The following is a 27662-nucleotide window of genomic DNA, read 5'->3' as shown; positions in this document are numbered from 1 at the left end:
TGGGAAAGTATCATAATTTCTCTTGACCTCAGTTTCTTCATTTGTAAAATGAAAGGGGTTATTCTAGATGACCTCTAAGGTTTCTTCCAGCTCTGGGTCTATGAGCCTTAATAAATCATTAGCCCATTGTCATTCTAAATAGCTTTCCTTTTAGAAAGCTATCAACTGAATATTCAGCTCCTCAGGCCAACCATAACATTTTTGTCTGGTCCTCAGAGAGCCAAATGGGGTCGCCTGGGTTAAGGCAAAGATGGGGTCCATTGTGTGGTCTCCAACATTTCTATATCATCATTTCACCTCCAGAAGCATGTCAACACAACAGTATACCAGACTATCTGAGTCTTAATTTGCAATCTACATTTATTTGATGTTTATTTTAGCTCATAAAAAGTTTTATTCGTGTAGTTATACAAGTGGGAGAACTAATATTCATTTTGTTTCTTTTAAATATTGATAAAATATCATGAGAAATGGTCGATATGACTTCCAATGAGAATTAATGTGATTTAACATTCTGTGTTTCCGTTCATCAGATCATACCTTGTGGCCCCTGCCCCCAAACATGTTTGGCCTGGAGGCTTTTCTCTGCAGGTGCCATAAGCATATTTTTAATTAAGAACAGGGGCCAGCAGGAAAGAGAAGGTATAAATGTATAAATAGGATGTTTCTTCTGGAGTCTCTGGTATTCAGGAAGCTCATAATCTTCATACAAATATATAAAATATTTTAGTGATCTACATTCATTGGAATCCATTTTTTCTCCTTGGGTCTTCAAGTCAGGCCCTGCAAAAGGAAAAACCAAAGGACCTCTTCTTAGCGTTCACAAGTTATTTTTAGCAGAAAGTTCATAAACAAATCAGAGCAGAAACAATGAAAAACTGAAGCCCCAGCTTTCCTAGGACATAACATCCAGTGGTGGGATTCAAATGAATTAACTACTGGTTCTCCATGAAACCCAGCCAAGGCACTGCCCCCCTCTGCTGACGTGGCAGGCCTAGGCCCCACCCCCACTAACAACCAGTTCTCGGAACTCAACCTAAAATTAGGTATTGGTTCTACCTGACCAGTGCGAACCCACTGAATCCCACCACTGATAACATCCCCTCAACTCCAATAATCAAAGTGAACTCCAAGGGGAAGGCTTCCACCGTCGATATCTATCCAGGTAACAACAGATTGCAGAAAAATGCAATGATTTAAAACTCGGGGTTTTTTACTTGCGTGTAATAAGTAAATGTGTGAAATGGTATTCCAGTGGGTTATTAGGGAAGATAATCCTCACTTGTGTCTCAGGAACAGGATAGGGACTATTTAAAAAAAAAAAAAGAGTTACCCAGAGCATCGAGGTAGGTCATGGCTTAATCAGGGTCACTTGGTCAGTATGTGTCAATGGCAGAACTTGAACTCGGCTTTTCCTAACTGCAAGGCCAGCTTTCTATCCGCTCTGCCACTGCTGCTTCATAGGAATCCACACAAAAATATCAGAAAGGGTCACCTTGCAACTGATAACCGCTGATGGAGTAGGAAGCCCTCCTTTGGGGTCCGCCCCGCACCGGCAATCCAGGAGGATGCTTGATTGAGCGCATCTCTGTTCTAAAGATTGTCATGCTGAAAGATGCTGTCCCTCACTAGAGAAAGCACTGGTAGAACCTAAAGGCAGGTCGAAGACACATTTCTTTGCTTTCTTTATTTTCCTTTGGAGTTGTTTTGTCTGTTTTCTTTCACAGCATGACTTACATGGAAATGTGTTTTGCTGGACTACATAATCTATGTCAAATTGCTCGTCTTCTCAGTGGGGGGAAGGGGAGGGAGGGACAGAATTCGGAGCTCAAAATTTGGGGAAAAAAGAAAGTTAAATTTTTTTGCATGTAATTGATAAAAATAAAATATTAAATTACCAAAAAGTAAAGATTGTCATGCTTTGCAAAAAGTTAATCTTTATTTCATTCTTCAGTCATGATTGCACTAAGGCAGCTATCTAACACACTCGATAACTTCTCAACTTTTATTTGTCACTGGCTGGAGAAGAATGCAAAGTAGGCCAACAGGAGAGGCCATTAAAGCCCCACATTCTGATTCTGGTCAGTATGGGAGCATAGACATCAAGCAGGTTCCCAAGGGCTGTTGTTCAGGATGGAAGTTTAAGCGTGAGCAAGGAAGCTCAGTGCCACAGCTGGGCCCAAGCTGGCCTGTTGGGTGCTTGGTTTCCTTGGGCAAAATGCTGATGTAAGCTCAGTCAAAGCAAAGGGGCCCAGGGCCCTATGCACTGCTCCCTAATACTGCAGCAATACCCCTAATATTTGGAGTTAGGTGGCCTTGGTCTGGGGTTCTGGCTCTGCCACATGCCAGCTTTATGACTTGCCCTCATAATGGGCACATGTTTCTTTTAGCCTCCGTTTTCTCATGCATAAAATCTTCAACAAGATCAAGAGGTGTTAACCATTTTGGAGTCATGGACCCCTTTTGCAGTTAGATGAAGCCTATGGACTCCATAGAAAGTATAGACTCCATGAAATTATAAAGAAAACCAATTATATCAAAATATAGTTATTAATATTTTTTTCTATGGTTCACACACCCCAGGTTAAAAACCACTGAACTAGAGAACCCCTAAGACAGGGGTAGGGAAGCTGCGGCCTTGAGACCACATGTGGCTCTCTAGGTCCTCAAGTACGGCCCGTTGATTGAATCCAAACTTCACAGAACAAATCCAGGTTCCCCATCCCTGCTCTAAGGGATCTTTCGTGTCTAAAATCCTTATGAAGAGAACTTTCTTGGACTACCTACCTCATAGGGAAGTGTGCGGATAAAATGAGTTTACAATGTATGTAAAATGCCACAGAAATTAGAGGCAGCTTGGTGTAGCAGATAGACATCTGGTCACCGAGGCAGAAAGACCTCATTCTAAGAAGTGCCTCTGGCAGTAGCTGTATGATGCTTAGCAATTCACTTAGCATCTCAACTCTTAGAGACCACACATACACACGTACATATATATGTGTGTATATATATATACATGTATGTGTGTATGCATATATATATGTATGTATGTATGTATGTATGTATGTATGTCAGAGAAGTTGCCCATCTACATTGGGCTTTCCCCCCAGGAGTTTACAATGTTGATGAAATCACAGATACAAACGACAACAAACTATGTGAGATACGGTCTCATGGTAGAGTGGAGGCTACTTGAGAGCAGGGATTCTAATGTTTATTTTTGTGCTTAGCTTGATTTCTTATACGGAGTGATTGCTAAATAAATGTTTCGATACGCCTCACCCATCTCCTCCAAAAACCAAAGGACTACGTTCAAGCTGTCGGTCAGTCAGTCAGCTAGCATTAATGAAGAATCTAATTTGTGCCAGGTACCAAGCACACAGGCAGAAAACCTACAGGAAAGAAATCATGGCAGTAGTGATTCATTTGTACAACTGGAAGCAAACACTTCAGTATCAATCCTCCTGGGGAAATCCTGCCCCCAGAACTAACTGGCTCCAGCCCTAACATTTCTGTAGCCTTCATTTTGCCAGAAATCATCCATCTTTAGTCCAAGCAAGCCACGTTCTACATACAAGTATCCCTCCGTGTATAATATAGCTATTGTGCCTTATTTTGTCTTCATAATTCCTAAGAAAATTTCTAAGCAGATACCATCCCTATCACTCCAGGCTAGGCTAGAAATGAAGATACTCTGCTAAAACCACAGCTGGTCGCCACTCTTTAAAGCCGTGCCCAGACAGACCAAGAGCATCAGCAAAATCAACTCCCCAACAAAATATGCTAGACCTGATATGCCATCACCTCCTCATCATCTACATCCTGGCTTTTGCCCTAGCGATGTTGTACATATGGTCAGTGTGTATGCAATAATATTTACTGCTAAGGTGACCTACTTAGTGACATTCGGCAAGCATCTCTCTCTTTCCTTCCCTCCTCCCCATCATCTCTTCTCTCTATCTTTCTCTCCCCCTCCCATCTTTCCTCCCTCTCTGCCTCTGTCTCTCTTTGCCTCACTCTTTCCTTCCCCTTCCTTTCCTCCCTTTCTCCATCTCTCTCTCTCTCTCCCTCTCTGTTCTTTCCTCCCTCCCTCTCTCTGCCTCTGTCTCTATCTCTGTCTCTCCCTCACTCTTTCCTCCCTTTCTCCATCTCTCTCTCCCTCTCTGTTCTTTCCTCCCTCCCTCTCTCTGCCTCTGTCTCTCTGTCTCTGTCTCTGTCTCTCCTCCCTCCTCCTTTGTCCCACTCCTTCCTTTCTCTCTCTCTGTCTCTCGGAAGTATGACCCGAGCAGCTTTTTTGACAACATAGTCCCTGCTACTCCACTGAGCATCAGTGGAAGCAATTTCTTCTAGGCTGTGTTTGCATATGAGGGACCCCTGGACAGAGAAATACTCCCCAGAAAACGAGCTGCTCAATCTTTCCTGCAGAAGGGAGAAACTGCAAGTGAATTCTTCATGAAAAGAATACTATTCATTGTCTATATTCCCTAGCTATGTTAACACACAGTTACACTGGGTGACTACAAAGACAACAGTAACAGTAATGAGAGACAGCCAGTTTTAGTAGGTAGAGGGCTGTTGGAGCCTAGAAAATGTGATTCTGACACACACAGACTACGTGACCCTGGACAAGTCACCTAACCTCTCAGTTCTTGAGGCAATTCTGTAAGACTTTGAATTGCAGGGCAAGTACCAATACGCATTGATAAAAGGAGCTTCCTCACTGGGAGTTCTCTATAGCAATGAAATCACAGTTCCAGTACAAATAATAATAATAAAATGAACAAGTGATGTTACTGCAGCATTTGTAAGGCTTGTTTAGGGCTTTACATACATTTTCTCACCTGAGCCTCACCACAGCTGTGTGAAATAGAGTCTGTGAGTATAATTATGCACATTTTCTCAATAGAGAAACTGAGGGTCACACAACAAATTAGCATCAGAGATGTGATTTGAACTCATCTTTCCTCATTCTGGATCCAGAAATTTTGCCATTATGTACTATATAGATCCTTCTAAATAAAATTCATCTGCTCTCTCTAAGTTGCTGGATCTTCCATTGGAACATTAAGCTGTGCAATGCCATTTGTAAAAACGAATAGAGGAAGAGGGTAGCGTCTATGGACCCCTATATCAAAAGAAGAAACATACACATTATTCCTTCCCTTGCCCGAAGCATCATTACTGCTACTCTCTGGGATCTCTTTTCCCATTTAGAACAGGAGGATGCTAACCATGTTTCTTCTAGAATATTGAAGGGAGACTGGGGAAAGTAATAGTTGAAATAGGTCTTGGAGTCAGATCAGGACTTAAATCCCACATCCCACAATTGATGGCTGAGTGCATGTTCTGGCAAAGTCCCTCAACCTCCCTGTTCACTCCCTGAGTCTTACTTGCCTCATCTAAAAAAGTGAAAATGCAATACCTACCTCATTGGGTTATGGAGGAACACGGGTTTTGTTATAAACCTTAATGTACTATGAACAAGCGACTTAATGTTATGACTGTTTGGATCAAGGAAAACCAAGATAGTTTCAGCAAAGAACTGTAAAAACTTACATGCAGTTGACAACTAAGTACACTTTCATTCAGACAGGACACAACAATAGACCCATAACTAGTGTGGGGCAACTAGGGCTTTGTCCCTAGGGGAATGAAATGTAAAAGGTTCTGAAACAACTGAACTTGGTGCCTAATTAAAAACATAATAATTATGTAAATTAAGAAGCTACACTTCCTTTACCTAAAATGAGATCCCTTCTGCCTCTTCCTAGTTCTCCCTACAATCCCTGCACATTTTGGGAAGTTTATTCCAGGAATCAAAGTTGTAACTCAACAGAACACCACTAAGATGGGCTATAGCTTCAAGAAAGATAGGCAATGATCCTTGCTTTCAATTCAAATGCCCCAAGAGATGTTTGAGAGATCTTGTGTCCGAGAGATCTTTACACACACTTGGAAGAGCTTCCTTGTTCCTTCTACCTTCACCCCACATACCAAGGAGGATAAGATGATGCTCAACATTTGCCCCCTACCAGCCTTGAGAGAGGCAACACATGTGCGAAGAAAGACCGACAGTCTCAGGCTCAGAGCTCTAGATTTGGCCGATCACGTTGAAAAGGGAAGAACTTGGAATGAAATGGAGAGCTAAAATTGTCCCATCCCGTAAGCCACACTTGTTGTTTGAGTGCAAGCGCATTTGAGCAGAAAGCTCTTTCCTAATGTGCCCTTTAGGAAGGCAGCTTCACTGCAGGGGCCACAGCTGTCAGATCCTTGCATGTATGCTATTCTGTTTTGGGATGGCATGTACAAGCATATGGGGGCATCTGAGGTATTCTACTAATGGCATTTGACCCATGCACTAAAACCCAACATCTAAGCCGTGCTTGGGAAATCTGCATTTGCTGACTACGAGAGGATGCATTGAATATTTCTCCACATGTCGATATCTCCCCATTAGTCCAGACTGAGAAGCGTGTGATGTTTATTTCTTGCCATGATCCATTTATAGATGTGTTAGTCACTGCTGCCACAGTCCCCCATGCATCATTTTAGGAAATGTGGATCACTCCGTGCCCTTGCTTTCATTAGGCGCCTTGACCAGACACCTAGCTAGCTCTACATGCAGTTGTTAATTTCATACATGGTGTTAAATCACAAACCTAGAAACACGGGCGAGTTTGAAAAGAGCCAATGGAGGAAGCACCACATGCCCCCTGCTGCTGCTTTCAGGAACTGTGTGCCAGCCCCTGTAACTGAGCAAACTGGCCAAGACTCTGAGCTTTCGGGAGGCTCCAGGAAATTAGCAAAGGACTGGCGGATGGTAGAGATTTAGCTAAAAGCTGCTTCTCAAGATACAAAACACCCACAAGCCTAAATTCAACTAAACACCTACAAACATTCGTAACTTGGGACGGTGAACTATTTTTTGTACATTTTAATGGCTATTTCAATATAATCAGTTTCCTTTATGATCCTATATGTTTCATCTTAAGCATTTAAAAACATTATTCTAAGAACATGTCCATAACTTCACTGGACTGCCAACGGGGCCCATCATACACACACACACACACACACACACACACACACACACACACACACACACATGGTTCAGAGCTCCCTATCCAGTGGGTACAAGGAGCTGTGCTAGAGTCTGGAGAGATAGAGCTGAAGAGTAGCGCAGTTCCTGCCCTCAAGGAAATAACCTATCTAATGGTGGGTTTAAGGGGCAGCTAGATGGCACAGCGAATAGAGTGCCCAGGGCCTGGAGTCAAAAAGACTCATCTTCCTGAGTTCAAATCCTGTCTCAGACATTTATTAGCTGTGTGACCCTAGGCAAGTCACTTAATCCTGTTTGCCTCCATTTCCTCATCTGTAAAACGAACTGGAGAAAGACATTGCGAACCACTCCAGTATCTTTGCCAAGAAAACTCCAAATGGGGTCACAAAGAGACAGACACGACTGAAATGACCAAACAACAACAAAGTGGGTTTAGATGGTCACAAGCAAGGGCTCACTGCAAGATGGGATGTGATGGGGGCAAAGGAAAAGTCTAGACAAAGTGCTCTAAGGTAATTTGAGGAAGTGATCACATTCACCTCAGAGGAACAGGCAGAAGATTATATAGGGAGAATAAGATCCAGGCTCTTAACAAATAAACGCAGGGAAATGTGTCTGCTATTAATAACTATCACGCTTAGAGAACATAGCATCATAGGATTTAGAACTGGAAAGGACCTTAGAGGTCATCTAATCCAGGACACCTGAGTGTCCCAAGATAGATTTCAGGGGTCAAGGAACATGGATGGGAAAATCTTTATTTTCATTTATATTATCTTTTATCTTGATTTTCTCTAACCTCTAACTGATATTTAGCATTTCTTTCCATTTATTTAAAAATATTATTCTGATGCAAGTCATTGCCCAATTGATAAATAGTCAAAGGATATAAACAGGCAGTTTTCAGAGGAAGAAATTAAAGATATCTATAGCCATATGAAAAAATGCTCTAAATCACTATTGATTAGAGAAATGCAAATCAAAATGACTCTTAGATAGCACAATACACCTGTCAGATTGGCTAACATGACAAAACAGGAAAATTATAAATTCTGGAGAAAATGTGGGAAAATTGGAACACTAATGCATTGTTGGTGGAGTTGTGAACTGATCCAATCATTTTGGGGAGCAATTTGAAACTATGCTCTAAGGGCTAGAAAAATGTACATACTCTTTGACCCAGCAATACCACTTCTAAGGCTGTATCCCAAAGAGATCATACAAGTGGGAAAAGGACCCACAGGTACAAAAATGTTTATATCAGCTCTTTTTGTGGAGGCAAAGAATTGGAAATTGAGAGGATGCCCAACAATTGGGGAATGACTGAACAAGCTGTGGTACATGAATGTAATGGAACACTATTGTGCCACAAGAAATGATGAGCAGATGGACTTCAGAAAAACCTGGAAACACTTACATGAACTGATGCTGAGTGAGGGGAGCAGAACCAGGAGATCATTGTACATAGTTACAGCCACACTGTGCACTGACTAACTTTGATAGACTTGGCTCTTCTCAGCAATGCAAGGTTCTAAGATAACTCTAAAAGACTCACTATGGAAAATGCTGTCCATATCGAGAGAAAGAATTATGGAGTCTGAATGCAGATCGAAGCAGACTATTTGCGCTCTCTCTCTCTCTCTCTCTCTCTCTCTGTCTGTCTGTCTGTCTCTCTCTCTCTCTCTTTTGTTTTGTTTCTTCTTTCTCATAGTTCATTCCGTTGGTTCTAATTCTTATTTGCAACATGACTAATGTGAAAATATGTTCAATGTGAATGTATATGTAGAGGCTATATCAGATTGCTTGCCATCTTGGGGAGGGGGGGAGAGGGGAAGGGAGGCAGGGAGGGAAAATGTGGAACTCCAAAGCTTGTGGAATTGAATGTTGTAAACTAAAAATAAATAAATACATTTTTAAAAAATATATATTATTCTGAGAAGGAGGTCCATAGGCCTCCGTAGATGTCAAAGGGTCGATGTCACACAAAAAGGCTAAGAACCCCAATCTAGTCAAACCAGTGCAAAAGAGGAAATAAAAGTCCAGAGGTCCTGTGATTTGTGTAAGCTGCACAGGAGTTAAGTGGCAGAGCTGAGACACAATCCCAGGTCTTCTGACTAAACCCAGGGCTCTGGATACCACTCTGGGTTGTGGTTTACCTTCAGGAAGTTCATTCTACTGGCTTCTGGCCACTTCATTTACAATTTTAAATCCCAATCCTGTATTCCAATCAATAGCCATTGTCCCGTATCTTTGTGTTACTTGTAGAAGAGCATGCTTCTTATTCCATCACCGAAAAAATTCAAGACCCACTTCCAGGACCAATCCCTAGAGATTTGTTTTGTCCCTCCCAGCCTGACAACGAAGTCCTAATAAAAGAATGTATTCTCATATGTCTCAGATAGTTATGGTTCTAAGCCATTTCCTACCTAGTTCATTAAGGAAGCTAAAGATGTTGGAACAGTGCACAGAATGCCCAGTCTGGAGTTGGGAAGACTCATCTTCCTCAATTCAAATCTGGCCTGAAATATTTATTAGCTGTGTGACCCTGGGCAAGTCACTTAACCCTGTTTGCCTCAATGAGCTGGAGAAGGAAATGGAAAACCAGTCTAGTATCTTTGCCAAGAAATCCCCAAATGGGGTCACTAAGAGTCAGATACAACTGAAAACAACTAGAAAACAAAAATGTTGGACAATAAGTGTTCTAGACCCATCTCTGCCACTTATCAGCTGCATGATCTTTTAAAAGTTAGTTTACCTTTCTGGCCCCAGTGCTTTTCTCTGTTAAATGGGGGTGGGGGAGGCATTGGATGAGCCTTAAGGTCCTCTTAGGTGACCCCTTCACTATACTATCTTTCAGGAATAGGATCTTGAGGCAAACTCAGTTGCCCCATGATTTAAAGTGGCCATTCCAGGTGGAATCCTACAGCCCCCATCACTGCCTGCTTTACACTGGTATATGTTGTTTGGGACTGAGAGGAATATCTGTGAACCACCCCCCTAGAACTACAATAGAAGTGAAAGACATCCTATACAAGCACCACAGCATTCCTACAGTTCATTCCTCCAACCTCCTAGCTGATGGTAATTCCATGCCGCCATGTAACAGACAGTAAATTACAGACCATGGACATCTTGCTCTAAAACTGTCCAACGCCAGAATGGTATCACATCCTCTTCTGTGGTTCAGTCATTTTCAGTCACATCTGACTCTTTGGGTTTTCTTGACAAAGAAACTAGAGTTGCTTGCCATTTTCTTCTCCAGATCATTTTACAGATGACGAAACTGAGGCAAATTTGTTTCAATGACTTACCCCAGGTCACACAGCTAGTAATTGTCTCAGGCCAGAATTGAACTCACAAAGAGCAATCTTCCTGACTCCTGACCCTGCACTCTGTGCACTATGGCACCACCTGGTTGTCCCTCACATCCTCTACATTTTACCATATATAGTTGGCAGTAATCAGCTTACTTGCAAATAACATGGACAAAATTGGAATCGTTCCTCTCCCCAGATATTCTGTAGCACCAAGAGAAATTAAGGGAACTCTGCCCCCTCCCCATTAACCCTCCCACCATAGAATTTTGCAATTTCTTGTCCCTCCCAAACAATTCTTGATGGGCTCCCTTCATTGATATCGTTCTATGACTACATCCCATACTATTTCAATGAAATTTAAGCAAAGGGCTCACTTTGTTTCACTACGTGGGAAGGACCCTCCCTTCCCTTTCCCCTAAAGATATGGAGCAGTACCTGGGTTTGACAGTCATTTTGCTTTAGAGAAATCTTTCTTGCAAAGCTATTTGTTGTTGTAATCATAGGTATGTGTAGATTATGGTCCAAGTATGCTGTCCAATCCCAGGGTAAGCATTTCCCTTGACCCCTGCTGAGGAAGGGATATGGGAGCACACCCAGGCAAACCTTACTTCATGCCCATGGCTGAAAGGAGATTGGATCTCTAGGTCGAGGCATCAACTGTACACATAACTTTTCTGTTCTGTCCAATCAATATGGGATTTTCAAACTTTTTGAGCTTGTGAAACCCTTCAGTTTCTTATTTATGTGCTAGAACATCAAGTCTCAGCACACCGACCCTGAAACACACCCACAAGGACCATTGTTTTAAGGAAAGGCCTAGAAATGACTTGTGAAACTTGGCAGTTTCATGGAACCTACTTGGGAAGCCACTAGACTAGTAAAGTCAACAAGTGTTTATTAAGCACCTACTACATCCAGGCACCATGTTAAATACTGAAGAGACAAAGAAACGCAAAAAGAAAAGTCACTGCACTCATAGTCTAATGGGGGAAACACTATGAAACCAACTGTAAAAACAAGATACATACACAGCATAAATGACAGATAATCTCAGAGAGAAGGCTCTGGTTTTGAAGATCAGGAAAAAGCTTCTTAAAGATGGAGGGATTTTAAATGAGACTTGAGAAAAGCCAAGGAAGCCCGGAGTGTAGAGATGGGAGGGAGAGAATTCCAGGCATGGAAGCACCCGAAGAAAATTACTGAAGTGTCATATGGGAAAAACTTCAAAAAGGCCATGTCACTGGACTGTGGAAGGGAGTGAGAACACTGGAAAGGTAAGGACTGAACCGAAACTCTAAGTTCAAATGTAATTGTACTAAAGACTTGACCAAGTCCCTGGTCACCAGCTAACAATACAAAAGAAATGAGTGCTCCACATTCCACAATTTACCCATAGAAACATTCCTACAGAATTTTGCATTCCATTCTCATAGGACGTAGAGCTGGAAGGAACTTTAAGAGGAATATAATTCAATCCTCTCATTTTACAAACTGAGGCCCAGAGAGGAGAAGTAACTTATCTGAAGTCAAACACAAGAAAGCCTGGGCTCCTGAATCCCACTCACATCTCTTCTCTCTGTAGCACACTGCCTTCCTTAAAACCAACTGATACACATTGAATACGCAAATTCAATTCAGTTCAACAATAAAGTGTTAAAATGTTTATTCCATTTCAAATATCTGTTATAAACGTGTCTTCTTCCTACAAAGCGCGAGGCATCATATTTGTGGATACAAAGAAAAAATAAAGTTGTACCTTCCCTCAAGGGGCTTACATTCTACTGTGGGGACATAGTGTGTACAGAAGTAAGAAAACAGGAGGAAATTAAAGGAGAGAGAAGAAATAACAATCTAGGGGATTCGAGAAGGCCGCAGAAGAGTTGATAGCAAAACTGAGTCTTGATAAGAAGATGTGCATTCTGAAAGAGAAAGAAATGGGAGCATTTTAACACTAGAGGGATCAAAATTTAACAATAACTTGAAGAACCAAGCAAATTTTTACATCAATTGACTTGTCTGGTCCTTTTAGTCATCATGGAAGGTGGCTTCTGCAAAGGCTCAGACAAGAGATAGAATGTCAAGTGGTTCAGTCTAATGGGAAGACAAACTATGTGGAGGGGAGTATTTGGAGGTGAGGCTGGAAAAGTAGGTAGGAGCCAAACTATGTAGGACACTAAATGCTAGGCTGAAGAATTTGTATTTTGTTCTAAAGGCAATGGAGAGCCACTAAAGGTTTTTGAGTGACCTCTACAGAACTAAGCCATGTCAATCAATCAATAAGCATTGACTTGGGCAGATGTGTAGAGGATGCACTACATGAGGGAGATCTTGAAAGCAAAGAGGCTATTACCATTGGCCAAGAGTGAAGGGGTGATAGGCTTGACTAAGGTGATAGTTATGTGAATGAGAGAGGGGGAGAGATACTAGAGATGCTGTGGAGGTAGAATCCCAGGGCTTGATAACTGATTGAATATCGAGCAGTGTATTGGCAACCAAAAATGGGCTCCTTAGCACTTAGTCAACAAGTGCCTTTGACTAGTTTGGCTTTTTCCCCTGAACTGAATGCTGTTTGTATGTTGGACTGGAGTAAGCTTGTTGGCCCCTTCACCTTGCTTCCGCTGATGGAAAGAACCTGTGCTTTCCCGGTCAACCCCTTCACCTTGCTTAAGCTGATGGAAAGAACCTGTGCTTTCCTGGTCAACCCCTTCACCTTGCTTAAGCAGATTGAAAGAACCTGTGCTTTCCCCGGCGTACCTTACACCCCCGCAGAAGCCGGATGGTTAAAAGCAGCTCCCGTTGGAGCCAGAGGCTGCTACAGCCACAGCCACAGCCACAGCCACAGCCAAAGCAGGAGCTGCCAGTGGCAGAGCTGACCTACGGGAGGAAGCTGAACAAGGACTTCAGGCCAGTGGGTAATCTTTTTACCATAGAGGGGGAAGCATGATTTTGCTTTACGCAATCATGCTTCTCTGTAGCCTCCTGGTTACTCTTTCAAGGCGTACTTATTGGGCCTGGAAGCTTTTGATCAATATATCAAAATGGGGTTGCTGGTTCATGGGTTGGTTACTGTGGAGCCTAAACATATGTTTTGATTCTTCTGCCTTCTACTTTGAGAGTTTCTTATATCCGGTGGTTCCGAACCTTTCAGACATGTTTATGATCCTCTTTGAGATTATAAACTCTGCCCTCCTAATACAAGCAGGCAGAGGAAGGCATAACAGAGGATGATTCCAAAAGGATGCTTGAGAAGGTGGTGGTAACCTCAACAACAAAAAAAAAAAGAAAGGAAAAAAAAGAAAAATTAGGAGAGGAGGAGTTACATGGGGAAGAGGAGGGGACCCACTTTAGACTTACTGAGTCTCATCATAGACTTGTGGGGCTCATGTGGGAAGGGGGATATCCATGCCTACACGACTAGGGCATGCAGGTATAAATGCTCTACAGGCAGTCTGTAAAGCAAGACTAGAGTTCAAGAGAAAAGTGATATGTTGTTGTTTAGTCATTTTCAGTCATGTCCTACTCTTTGTGATGCCATTTGGGGTTTTCTTGACAAAAATACTAGGTGATTTCCCATTTCCTTCTCTAGCTGATTTTACAGATGAGAAAAACTGAGGCAAGGAGGGTTAAGTGACTTGCCCAGCATCACATGGCTAGTAAGTGTCTGAGGCTAGATTTGAACTCAGGAAGATGAGTCTTCCTGACTCCAGTCTCAGTACTCTATCCACTGTGCCACCTAGCTGCCCAAGAACAGTGTCAGTTCTCCTCAAAGCCAAAAAGCAAGGAGGAAGGAGTGGTCAGCATTATGAAAAAAGAGGCCAAAGAAAGTGAAGGCTGAGATCTTTCTCAAGTCTGCTTCATCCTACTATCTGGGCCATTTTTATAGGATTGGAATCTTAACATAATGATTTTCTCAACCACCAGAAAATGTTAACTTTCTCATTCCTTGGTTAATCCCTAGTTACCAGCACCGGAAATATTGTTCCACCTCACTCTTCCAAAGGATTAAAATACAAATATTTGCTTTTTGCACGTATTTCTCCTTCAGTTCTCTTCATTCAAAACATTCTAATTAACACATACTTCATTTCTTTACACCTTTACTCACTTGTTTGAAACTTCTGTAATAGAGTCCACTAAGCAGCCTAAGGAGTGGAGACACAGAGAGAGAGAGAGAGAGAGAGAGAGAGAGTGAGTGTCTGTGTCTGTGTCTGTGTCTGTGCGGTGTTAGGGGAAGGATGGCCAAGACTACTAACCATGATCCCCATTATACTATCAATACTCTGGGAATCTCCTAGAGACACTTGCCATGTAGTACAAGTAAAAGCTCATAATGGGTTCTAGTTTTAAAAGAAATGCCAGTTCTAAAAGAAGTTAAAAAAAAGACTGATTTTAAATAAAGGATTGGTGTCCCCAGGTTACCAATTTCTGTGACAGTGGTAATAATTTATATTTATATAAAACTTCATGGTTCAGAAAACAACACCATCCCAAAAGATACTTAGTCTCTCTTGACCACTCTTCTCTCCCCAACACATCGAGCCCCACAAGTCTATCTCCCCACACAACCACCCCCATACACACATAGAAGACTGGAGTAAAAGGTAAACTATTTGCTGACTCTGGCTATCTATCTATCTACCTATCTATGTCCTCTCCTCGCTCAGGATAAACAATCCAACATTTACATATCAACACAGTTTTATCATTAATATAATAAAACAAAATGGAGGAAAAGAGGACCTTAATCCTTAACCCCAATATACCATTACAGCTAAGAAAATCAAATACTGATTTACATTTTATATTTGATTCCATCCTGATTCTATTCTATAACCACCTCAGTCATGTTTCTTTGTCTCTGAGTTAAGCTCAGAAGTTCCTGAGTCCAGAAGTTCAGCTTTCCTTTCTGAGCTTAGTTTAACGAGTTAAATTTTCCTTATAAATCACTTTAACTGAAAAAAAACTGTTGTCTCTGTACCACAAGCTGCCCTGATACAAATGGAAGAAATTTGTTATCTCTTTAAAGGGTGCAGGTGGATGCCAGGGAGTCTGGTCTGTTGTCTCTGTACCACTGACTGTTCTTCAAGAAAGGCTGGTCTTTTATTGCCATGACACTAACTGGCTGTGCAGGTGGACACCACCAATGAGCTTTCCATAGCAACAAGATGGAAAGAGGGGTTGTTGCTAGTCCTTCATTCCTGACTTCCGTCCAATCATTTAGTTTTCTTGTGATGTGTCCTGTTCTTTCTTCTCTTGTACTTCCCAAAACTAGATGAAGGCTGGTAAGCCCTACTTTGTGGTCTTGTAGCTGACTGAGGAGCTGAAAGAACCATTTTATTGGTAATTGCTAGCCTTACCAAAAATTGAACTTGCTCAAAATTTTGTGCCCTGGTTTACCATGATTTCATTTGTGACACAGCATTAGGAGAATAACTTAGGTATGGGGGAGAGAGTCTGTTCTCCTACTCACCAACCCATCAAAGCTCCCTGGGGATTTCACTGGGGTGTGTCTGGGAGAGATAAAGTAAGCCTAGCTATTCTTCTTTGCCCATAGGGCAGTCAAGCTGTGCATACCCTTTGAACCAGCAATACCACTACTAGGTCTGTATCCCAAAGAGATCACAAAATGGGGAAAGGACCTAAACGTACAAAAATATTTATAGCAGCCCTTTCTGTGGTGGCAAAGAATTGGAAATTGAGGAAATGCCCATCAATTAGGGAATGGCTGAACAAGTTGTGGTATATGAATGTAATGGAATACTATTGTGCTATAAGAAATGACGAGCAGAAAAACTGAGAAAGATTTATATGAACTGATGCAGAGTGAAATGAGCAAAACCAAGAGAACATTGTACATAGTAACAACATTGTGCTATCATCAACGTTGATAGACTTGGCTCTTCTCAGCAATGCAAGGAACTAAGACAATTCCAAAAGACTCATGATGGAAAATGCTATCCACAACCGGAGAAAGAACTATGGAGTCTGAATGCAGAAAGCAGACTATTTTCACTTTTTTGTTGTTTTTTCCCCTTTCTTCTTTCACAACACAACTAATGCGGATATATGTTTACATGATTGTACACATATAACCTATATCAGATTGTTTGCTGTCTTGGGGAAGGGAGAGGACAAGGAGAAAAAAGTTGAAACTCAAAATCTTATTTTAAAAAATGAATATTGAAAACTATCTTTACATGTAATTAGAAAAAAAAATATTATTTACCAAAAGAAAAGAAAAAGAAAAAAAAAGACTAGCTGTTTTTCCCCATCACCAGAAGAGAAAGGATGATTATTACCATTTTATAGATGAAGAAACAGATTCAAAGGGTTTAAGAGATCCACAAATGCAAGTTCCCTGATGTCAGGTTCAGTGCTCTTTCACCTTCAGTGTGGCAAAGGCTGGTGATCGTTTCTGTGGGCTGAGAAATTTTTCCAGTCTTTCTTTACAGCAGTTAGTCAAAAGCCCTTGGCCCACTCATAGAACTTCAGCAAGTCCTAAATCCTTCCCAAATAACCCTTGCTCTGTCTCAGAGTCAAAGTTCATAGACTTTAGAGCTAGAAACAATTTTAGAAGATACAGAGTTCAATCCCTTTATTTTGAGATGTGGAAACTGAGGCTCAAACAAATAAAAAGACTTTCCCAAGGTCACATGAATAGTAAGTATCACAAATGGGATTTTTTTATTGAAGAAAGCTATTTAGCCAAGTCAATAGCAAAACAGAAATAGGAGAAAGTAAACGTAAGAGAATATATATCAGCAGAGTGAAGGAGCTCTCCCATTGGAAGCAAGGTAAACTCATATCGACCAAGACAGAGTTCCAGATCTACCCCAAGAAGAAGTTCCCCAAAGTTTCCAGTATAGCAGGCTGGGGACAGGGATGTGACAGAGATACCCAGCTCCTTTCATACTGGCTTCTTTCCAGGGTCTTTTCCTTTAGCAACCTGAAATGAGGTTAAATTCTAGCCTGGATCCTCTGATTCTAAATCCAGTGTGTTCCCACCCCAACACAACTTCTCACAGAGATTCATAAAATGAGAAGGAACCTGGGAGATCAGAGTCCCACCCTCTCAATGGCACTCAACTTATTTGAAATTAGTAATAAAGGCAGGGGGATGTTGGAGCCAGCTCAAATATGACTGTTGAATTTTTCTATGTGAACATTTTTGCCTTGGAAATTTGCAAATGATAAAAATCAAGCCTTGATTGATTTCTTTGTTGATTGTCTACTTAGATCAATGATATCCTACTCAAATGGAAACAGCAACCACTAAACCCTAGATCGTACATAAAAATCCATGCGGGCCACATATTGACTTAGAAAACCACATATTAACATTATCTATATTCTATTATACTTTTCTTTCTCTTTTGTCAAACATTTCCCAATTACATTTTAATCTGGCTTGTGCCGTACTTGAGAGCGTGGCAGTCAAGTCAGCCAGCCTGTGTTTGATACCTCCGGTGTTGTTGCTGCTGCTGTTTGTCCATTCTTGAAGAGGACCAATGACATTGTGAGGGTAATGTCTTGACTTTCATGCTGAACTAGATTTGGGTGGATGAGGCAGAGCTGCACAGAGTCATAGAAGTCCGGTAGCCAGACAAAAATCAAGATGACCAAGTGATGGTCCGGGATACAGTGGGTGATGTGGGCCTTTCTAAATTAAGGTCTTTCCCAGGTCTCAGTTTTCTGAGGCAACACCCATTCAATGACTAAGCGCCAGGTAAGAAATGAGACAAAATATGGCCCAACTTATCATCACAATAATCTCAGTCTGGAAAGAGTATAGACTGAAGAAAATAATGGATAAAATGTTAATAATACAAGGGCATTTTTTTTCTTCCAGAGAGAATGCTTTTAAACACTTACCAGCACAATGCCGGGTGAGGGGTCCCTATGCAAAATTTTTACTTTGGGTGCAGATTTTAAATTTATGCCAGAAGAAAAGCCCTATTGACCCCACAAACTACCAGTGAATAAAAGATGAGCCTGGACTCCCAGGAAATCTGGGCAAGTTCATATTGAATTCTTACCCCGCATTCTACAGTGCTCTGGGGCCTCCAGGAAATTAGGTTTTAGATCAAGTAGAGACATAAAATCTCTGTCCTGGTGTCTTAACTGGTTGATGTGTGTGAAAGGGGGGATTTTTGAGGGAGGAATCATAATAGATCTAGAGCTGGAAGATATCTAAGACGTCATATAGTCTATACTCTCTCTTTTGCAGAAAAGGAAACTGAAGGTCAAGAAGTCTTTTAAAATGACTTGCCCAAGGTCACCTAGGCAAATATCTGCTTCTAATGACATAACCTTCTATAAATAAAACTTATTAATAGTGATCACACAACACCCAGCATAGTGACTTGAACATAGCAATTCCATAATAAATATTTGATTAATTGGATTAATTTGAAAAACGTTTCAATGTTTAGGCAGAGGAAGAAGTGGTCTGTTCTCTTTCCACCAAGAAAACTAGGCTTGGAGGAAGTTGTGCTTTCTGACTGATTGTGATGATCAGAGCAAAAGGCCCTATTGTTCTTCAGTTAATTGAAAGACCACCTCTGATACACAAGAAGTCTCTCCCTAGGCTCCTTCTCTCAGATGAATCCTGCTTCAAACATGACCCTGAACAGAAAGGAGTCAGTGAAATCATTTTATTTTTTTGGCAATTCGTGCTTAAAAGCCTGTTTGGCTTGGGGTGGTGAATCTTTCAGGGAATGACTCCAGGCTGGGTGGTTCTAGTTTATTTGGGGTGACAGAAGCCTGAAGTCCACAGGAGGGATTTGGTCTTGCTCAATTTCACTTTCACTGCTGCCTTCAAGTTTTTCTAACAGATCAAGAGAGCCACAAACATTAGTGGGATGGATGGCAGTAGAACAGTAAGGGACCTGAATTCATCTGGATAGAATCAGTTTTAGCCTCAGGAACAATACTACAGGATTGTGCCACCTAGCATTTCTAGAGGCTTTAAGGTTTGCCAAGGGCCTTATCTATATTATCTTATTTGAGCCACACAACAACCCAGTGAGGCAGATGCTATCACTGTCTCTATTTTGTAAGTGAGGAAACCGAGGCTGAGAAAGGTTAAGTGACTATGGCACCTAGCTGCCTCCATATATGTACACAAGTTAAAGCAAGTCAACAACACTTATTAAGTGCCTACTATGTGCCAGACCCTGTACTGAATGCTGAGGATACAAAGAATGGACCAAAAAAAGATTAATTCCTGCCTTCAAGGAACCCAAAATCTAATGGAGAAAGACAATGGGCAAACAACTAGGTGAAATCTTAGCTGAGACTTGAAGGAAGCCAAGAAAACTAGGAGACAGCAATGAGGAGGAAGAGGATTCTAGAATATATAGTATCTGCCTGGTGGTATTTGAATGGAGCCCATGTTTCAGGTATTTTTGAAGCTCAGTTATACTCCTACTATCTTAGTAGCTTAGAGGAATGCGAGTATAGAAGTATCCCAGACAGCGGTTGGTCTCCAGGGATGGGGAATCCCAGGTTCTGTCAAAGGGCTGCACTTGAGGACCTAGATGGCTACATGTGGCCTCGAGGCCTTGCGAAGTTTGGATCTGGTCACAGGCTGCACTTGAGGACCTAGAGGGCCACATATGGCCTCGAGGCTGCAGGTTCCCCCGCCCTGTAATAAATTTCTAGGCCTATTTCCTCATGAGTGAAATAAGGGAGTTGGATCGGTGAATCAGCTCTAATGTGCTATAATTCAGTCCAGCTCACTCTTTTACCCAGTCTTTTCCCAGTCCCACATCCCACATCCCACCCCGTATCACACATGGCTCCCCCATGGCATTTGGGTCATCACTGGGTCACAGTAGACAGGTATATTTGTATATCTATAGCAAAGCTTCCACTCTTACCAGAAATTCTTGGCTGCTTTTCACAGTCTGAAAGTTTCACTTAAGCATTTTTTTCATATAATAAAAGGTGTTTTGTATACATAGTTAAAGAGAAAACATTTCCAGGGTGAAACCATTTAAGTCCAGTTAATGTGGGAAAGTGCTGAGTAGTATTGCTCTGTTCAGGTGTTTCTTATGAGGGGATCTCAGTAGGTGCAGAGTTAAGTGCGAGCATGACTTATTAGGACAACAACCAAAGGAAAAAAAGATGCCTCGGCTGTAGTTATTGTAAGAGAATAAGGCAAAAACATAGTGTCTCAAAAGTTCTAGTGCAGCTTTAAGCTGTTAAAATAACACTAAGACTTTTGGGACACCCTGTACTTTGTATAGGGAGGGACTTTAAAGGCCATCTAGCCCAAGCGCCTCTTTTTACAGATGAGTGAACTGAGGCCCAGGGACATCATAGAGCTATAGCTGGAAGAGACCTAAGAGGCTCTCTGGTCCGATTCCTTCATTTTACAGATGAGGAGCCCAAGGCCCAGTGAAGTTAAACCATTTGCCCAAAGTCACAGGCTGCAAGTATCAAAGGTGAAATTTGAACCCAGGTCCTCTGACTCCAGAGATGCCTCTTAGCTTCTTACCTGACAGCTCTGAGACCCTGAGTGACTACAACTTCCACTCACATTGGAAATCACCTAGTCCTCATGACCTTTAATAACTCAGCATTCTGCAGTTACCTGGATTTAGGGGCACTCTAGCTAGAAGAGAATTCAACCTTCTCCCTGGAGGATCAAACTGTGTAATTCTTACTTCCTAGGAAATCTACCTTGTGCCTGATGTCATAATATTTGAGAGCAGATGCAGGGCCTATGTCTTCTTCAAAACTTACTTCCAATCAGTCAATCAGACACCTTGCCATTTCAAAGGCCTAGCTCCACTTTAATTTGAACAGAGAAAAAATATAGCTTCTCTTTTTAGCTCCAGCCCCACTATGCTGAAATTCAGACTAATTATGCTAGAATAAAGTTCATAAAACCCAATCTTTTGTTTATACACCTGTCTGAAACTAGGCAAAGAGCTGTCTCGGAAATATCACGACTGAGGTTGTGGAAATGATTCCTCTGACTCCTCATCAAATATTGAGCACCCAGAATTCATGGCACTGTACCTAACACTCCTATGGATTAAGTTTTAACACAACTTGTATGAAAACTTAAGTGTTTTCACAAACATTATCTCTATTTAAGCTTCATGCATTCATTCAGTAACTATTTATTAACCTCTTAATATGAAGATTACAAGATAGGAAGGGGATAACAAGCAAGCCAGACTAAATGAAACAGCCGGGCTCCATGAGGGAGAGGGGGGCAGAAGGTGCCACACGAGTCAAACTAAACTTACCACTACCTTGGACAACACTGCCCTTCTGTCCCTGATGGAGAAAGCACAGGATCCTGAATCCAAGAATCTTGTGACTAGCAATGTCTCCCAAACCATAGAACCTGCCCCCAATCCTCTCACGGCCATTTTTGAGGGGAGAAATCATCGTGGGCAAGGGGCCCACCTTCTTCATTACCACCAACAGCAGCTACCGACCAATGATTAAATCTTTGCCAAGAAAACCCCAAAGGAAGAGTTGGACAGGACTGAAAAGACCGAGGCACATAAGCGCAGCAGCCGTGGGAGTAGCTACACAGCCAAGCCAACCCCCACTTCCCAGACCACCAATCCTGCTTCCAGTCCCACCCTCACAGGCATCATTGAGAGAAGCTACTACCATAGAAAAGCCAGCCATCTCCATCGACTGCCAACCAAGTGCCACTCAAGGGGCAGACAAACCAACCTATCTGAAGCAGCAAGACAGAATGCAGCACGTGCTGCCTATCACTAACTAGACTTCCACATTCCCTTGGGCCCTGATGGAGACAGTCCAAGACCCTGAACCTGAGAGCCTAAGGAATATCAGCGTTTCCAGCCCCATGTCTGCAGCAGTCATCCTAGGAAGCAACCCATGTTGAGGTGTAACCTGGCAACTGTTCCTATTGGGCAGCTAGGTAACCTGAGTTCAAATCTGGCCTCAGACACTTACTAGTTGTGTGACCCTAGGCAAGTCACTTAACCCTGTTTGCCTCAGTTTCCTCATCTATAAAAGACGCTAAAGAAGGAAATGGCAAACCACTCCAGTATCTTTGCCAAGAAAACCCCAAATGGGGTCGTGAAGAGTAGGACACAACTGAAAATAACTCAAAAACAGCAACTGTTCCTGCTGGTGATACAGCCAAGAATACTAAAGACCCAGCAAAAACAAAGTTCTTACCACCAAAGTCCTTAGTACTCTCAGATGGTTCAACATCAGAACCAATGTCACCTTATCCATGGAAGTAACATCATCATCTGCTTTGGACCTTGGAAATTTTCCATCTGATTTGCAACTGAATCCTTCTACTTCTTCATTAGAAGAGAACTCCTTGAGAACAAGGACTGACTTCCTTTTCTGTTTGTACCCACAACACTTAGCATAGTGTTTTCCACACAGGCAGGACATAATAAATGTTTCATCCATTCATAGGACACAGACACAAATGTGAAATAATAGAAAATAAATATGAACAGAGATATAACTGGGGCAGGGCAACTGGAGGTTTATTTCATGGCATTAAAATTTAGAAAGTATTAAAAACACCTGCCATTAAGTTACATGCTTATTAGAAAATGTGAGTCTACATGGATTAGATGCCTTCGTATCTTAGTGTGAGGCCCCTTTTGGTTTTTGAAATTGGGGTGAGAGGGTTGGGTTTAAAATTACCAGGCATGAAAGTGGGAAACTAATTGGATCATTTAAATCAGATTTCTTGGATGATTAAAAACACATACACAATGTACGACTAGATTGCAATTTCCTTGAGGACAAGGAATGAGTTAATTTCCATTTTGTATCCCTATAACCAGCACAGTGCCTGGCACAAAATCAGTACCCTATGAATATTTATTGAATTGAATCTGTAATAACATTTGGAGAATATGAATGGGGCTAAAATGAATAGCAAACACTCCCACACTGTTTATCAGATGGCAGAGGGCAATCAAAAAGTTTAGGAATGTAAGCTGGATGTGCTCAGGAGGATGATGGATGCCCCTAGACAGGAAGACTTTACAAATAGCGTCATTCTGGCAACATGCCAACATGGTTCATTACCTCTCCCCACCTCATTCAAGGCTCAGTATTACCCTATGAATCACTTAGTATGTCAGGTCATACGGTGGGTTTCTCCATGCTTCTTTGAATGTTTTCTGCCAAACCAAAGGAGAGCACTTTGGATTTGTGGTTGAGCTTGGATTTTCAGGGAAGGTCACATGGTATGCCTCCTGGGCTCCATTATTTTTAGGACACAATATTACATTCCCTCCTAAATTTTCCAGTAGATATAAAATGATCCATTGTTCTTTGAATTTCCTTTCCTTTGTCTTTGAAGGACTTTTCCTGGTCACCTACAGATTTTGTTGTTTTTTTTTTGGTGGAATTCTTCAATTTAACCACTATGTGTCTCGAAGTTTGATGCCTTGAGTTTTGGGTTTGTTTGTTTTCTGGAGGCAATCCATTCATTCTTTCAATTGGCATTTCATTTCCTGCACTCAGAAGTCCTGGGAAGTTTTCTTGCTTTATGATGCTGAGGTTTTATGACTTGTCATATTCTTCTGGGAGACTCATGATCCTTAGGCTTTCTCTACACAACCTGTCTCCAAGATCAATATGTTTTGTTTGAATACAGAGGGTTTTCTTTTAATGTTATTTCTTTTTACTTCTCTTTTTCTAGATTATCCTTCTTTTCTGTGTATCTACATTCCCAATCAGTTGTCCCCCTTTCTTTTCTATGGTGAGAGTTGCCATTGCAGATACAAGTTTTTCTATTCTGCCAATTATTTCTGCTGTGAAGGCCATAAATTATGCTCTCATGATTCTCACTTCTCTTTCAAAACCACTCAGAAATAATGTGCTGTGGTTCATATTCTCCCCAAATTCCACAAGGTCCTCTGTCTCTTCAAGTGCTGAGTCATTTTCCTTTGTTTTGCAGTACTTATTCATACATGCCTGAAATTTTTTGCTAGATCTGGAGTCCTATTTTCTTCTGCTACTTATATTTTCCATGTTTATTCATCTGCTTATGCTCATAGTCTTTGAGTTTTCTTTCTTCTTAGATCTTTATTAATTTCAGCCTTTCCCTCACATTTCTCTTTTTGCTCACCTTCTGACTCCCTCCCCTCTAATGATGGTTTCCCTGAGAGCTGGATCTCAAAGTGTCTGAAGTTTGAGATAATTTCTGTCATTTGGAGTTTGGATCTCTGAGCCTATGGAAAGGAGGAGTCAAGTAGGGAGGTTGAATTCTACTTCAAGCCCAGAAATGTGTCCTATACCTTTCCCTCTGTTCTTCTGCCCTCCTGCAGAGATCTTTTGAAGCACTGAAGGCTGTCACAATGTTGACTATTGAGACCTTGGTAAATTTCTGCAGTTTGGAACTCAAATCTCTATGGCACTGGAAAGAGGGAGGGAATCAGAGTGCAAGGTTATGTTTATTATAAGATGGTAGGTCTGGTACGCTAGTTCAGCTTTGCTGTCAGTGGTGTGGTGGGTGGTGGGGTAGGGAGTGCATGAGATTTTTTAACCTTATTCTGGGTTCTTGACATTGTAGACCATGGAGACTGCTGAAAGTGCTTTGTCTTTGGTACATAATTTCTGTTTTGGAGAGGTACGAGAGATTGTGAGCATCAGGAAAAAATGTCTAGTCCTCCACCATGTCTTCTTAATCAGTAAGCAAATAAGGTCGGTTAGAGACAGGCTGGCTATTTTTCTATAGTCGTGATCAAACAAATGGATTTTTTTTCATTCACTAAGAAATCTAATTCTTTTTTCATTATGGGTATAGTGGGGATTGTTTACCTTTTCTATCAAAGCACCACGGCTGCTTATAATCAGTCCTCTTGCTGGGAACCTGTTGCAGATAGCGGGTCCTAATTTTCAGTTTAAGAGTAATTATACCTAGTGTTAAATATGTGAATTTAATTGGACTCAGGTAATAATTAATTTTCCAATTAGCTTCCACTTTGGAAAGTATATATTCCATATTCAACTGCGCAGGAAAAATATCAAACCTCTCCTTGTTTGGGAAAGCCACTTGAACTCTCCATGGCTCAACTTCTTTACCTATCAAATCACAATAAAAATTCCTGTTTCATCTATCTCACAAAGGGGTTTTGGAGGATCAAATGAAATAATGGATTTAAAAGTACACAACAAATAAGGTATTGTCATTGTATTTCTTAAGGTGACAATTTAGCCTGTGATTTAAAAACCACAACAAAGTGTCCTTTCATTGCTTGGCACGTGACAAGACATCAGATGTCTGTTTTCTTCTCTGAACCTTTCTATCATCTAATCATGAATAAGTGCCTGGCATATGGTGGGTGCTTAATAAATGTTTATTAGATTGAATTGAAATGTCAGAATCTGTAGAAGTGGGATAAAAACAGTACTTTCCAAAGTAACAATACTTGGAAAGAGGGTTTGAGTGAGGCCAATGACATGATAAAATTCATATCAAAAACTCAGGGTATTTCTGAGCTGTATGTATATTAATGTCAAAGCACACAGAGACATTTCATCTTGTGACACTGTGGACAGAATTATAACAGAACGGAGTGTGCAAAGAGAGTATTGTTGAAAAGAACAGGAAACTCTGGTAGTCAGGGCAACAAAGAAAGGGAAGCTGAGCGCTGCTTGGAGTGTTTTGTTCTGTAACTACTTACAAGTTGGGGAAATGGAGGAACTTAATTGTTTTTCTTCATACCAGAGTTGGAGAAGAGTAAGAAAACTCAGAGGGAGTTACTGGTCAAAAATACAAGGAAAGGGGGGATCGGGAGAGAGAAGTACCTTGAAATTTTCAAAACAAACCGAAAAGGCTTTGAAACAAAGTGGTCATGATTTTATCTTTTTCAGTGCTAAGTGCATTGAGGCTGGAAGCCAATGAACATCCTAAACGCCACATGGAGCTTGACTGCCTCCTTCTGGGGAAAAAATGCCTCCACTTTATGCAGCACTCCTGGGCCTATTAAATGGAAAACTATCAGTCTGGAAATCCTCCTTGTTACATGTCTGAAAGGACTGTAACGGAATCATTTCAGACACTGACAATTAACAAGCCTTTCCATGCTCAGTGAGGTTTCTCATATTCTCTGGGTAAATGGGTGGAGCTGTTGTTCTTTTTAGAGTTCCAGTACTTGGACTACAGCATTGGACAGATCGCTCACAACCTCAGGGCAAGTATTTTTTCAGGGGACCTGGGTCTGTAATAGTCTAAGACTACCATGGATTCTTTCAGCACATTTGATATAGACTATAATTTGGGCACTTCTGAAAAGGGGACATTGAAAAGTCATATTAGCCAAAATGGAATAGATTGTTTTGTTATTTTTGATCTGACTACCAATAAAGTAGGTAAGAAAAGGGAAGTTGAGCAAAGAAATTCAGATAAAGATGTAGACAGACAGACAGAAAGATAGATAGATAGATAGATAGATAGATAGATAGATAGATAGATAGATGATAGATGATAGATGGATGGATGGATAGATAGATGGATGGATGGATGGATGGATAGATGGATGGATGGATGGATAGATAGATGGATGGACAGATGCATGCACGGATGGATGGATGGATGGATAGACAGAAAGATAGACAGACAGACACATAGATAGATAGATAGATAGATAGATAGATAGATAGATGGATAGATAGATAGATAGACAGATAAGGTGTTATGAATTCTCTTGAGCAGTCAAGCAAAAAAACTTATCTTGGACAAAATGAGGAGACTATAACAATGGCTTGAAGTTTTTAAGTGCATTATTTCATTTATCTTCACAATGACCCTGTGAAGTACATGCTATTATTATCCTCATATACACACATATATAAAATACACACATATGCATATATATGTTTTTAAGATGAATTTCCATTGATATCCCTTGGTTTTACATCACCTAAATTTCCCCCTGCATTTCTTCTCTCCCCTCCCAGAGAGCAATTCCCCGCAACAAAGACTTTCTATAAAAGAGGGAAAAATCAACAAAACCAATCAATATACGCAAAAAAACCTAACAATATGTACAATGTTCCACACTTGTGGGCTCCCACTTTGTCAAAGAAGAATAAAGAGGAGGAGAGGGACAAATAAGAAGAAGAAGAGGAGGAGGTAAGGTTGGACAACAAGGAAGAAGTGTCCTCTCAAGTCTCTTCCAAAATTTCTCAACATTTTCAAGTCCATTAAACAAGCATTTATTAAGTACCTGCTATGTGCTTAAGCACTGAGGATACAAAGGAAGGTAAAAGATAGTCCTTGGCCTCAAGGACCAGGATACATGTAA

General features: G+C 41.2%; 1 protein-coding gene across 4 annotated transcripts in view; it reads right to left on the bottom strand.

Annotated features, from left to right (window-relative positions):
- Positions 1-336: 336 nt before the first annotated feature.
- The window catches only part of SMPX (small muscle protein X-linked), a 94819-nt gene continuing 67493 nt past the window's right edge, over positions 337-27662 (bottom strand). For 2 of the 4 annotated variants that reach the window (XM_036746096.1, XM_036746098.1), the window contains exon 5: positions 12011-12296. The gene's annotated coding sequence lies outside the window, so the exon portion shown is untranslated. Of the gene's footprint in view, positions 784-12010; positions 12297-14482; positions 14520-27662 lie in introns of those variants that run through there. The other 2 variants (XR_005009598.1, XM_036746097.1) reach the window with 2 other exon arrangements.

Source organism: Trichosurus vulpecula, chromosome 2 (genome assembly GCF_011100635.1).
Source record: "Trichosurus vulpecula isolate mTriVul1 chromosome 2, mTriVul1.pri, whole genome shotgun sequence".
Taxonomy (NCBI): domain Eukaryota; kingdom Metazoa; phylum Chordata; class Mammalia; order Diprotodontia; family Phalangeridae; genus Trichosurus; species Trichosurus vulpecula.
The sequence above is the reverse complement of the archived record's forward strand: the minus strand, read 5'-3'. Positions and strand labels throughout refer to the sequence as shown.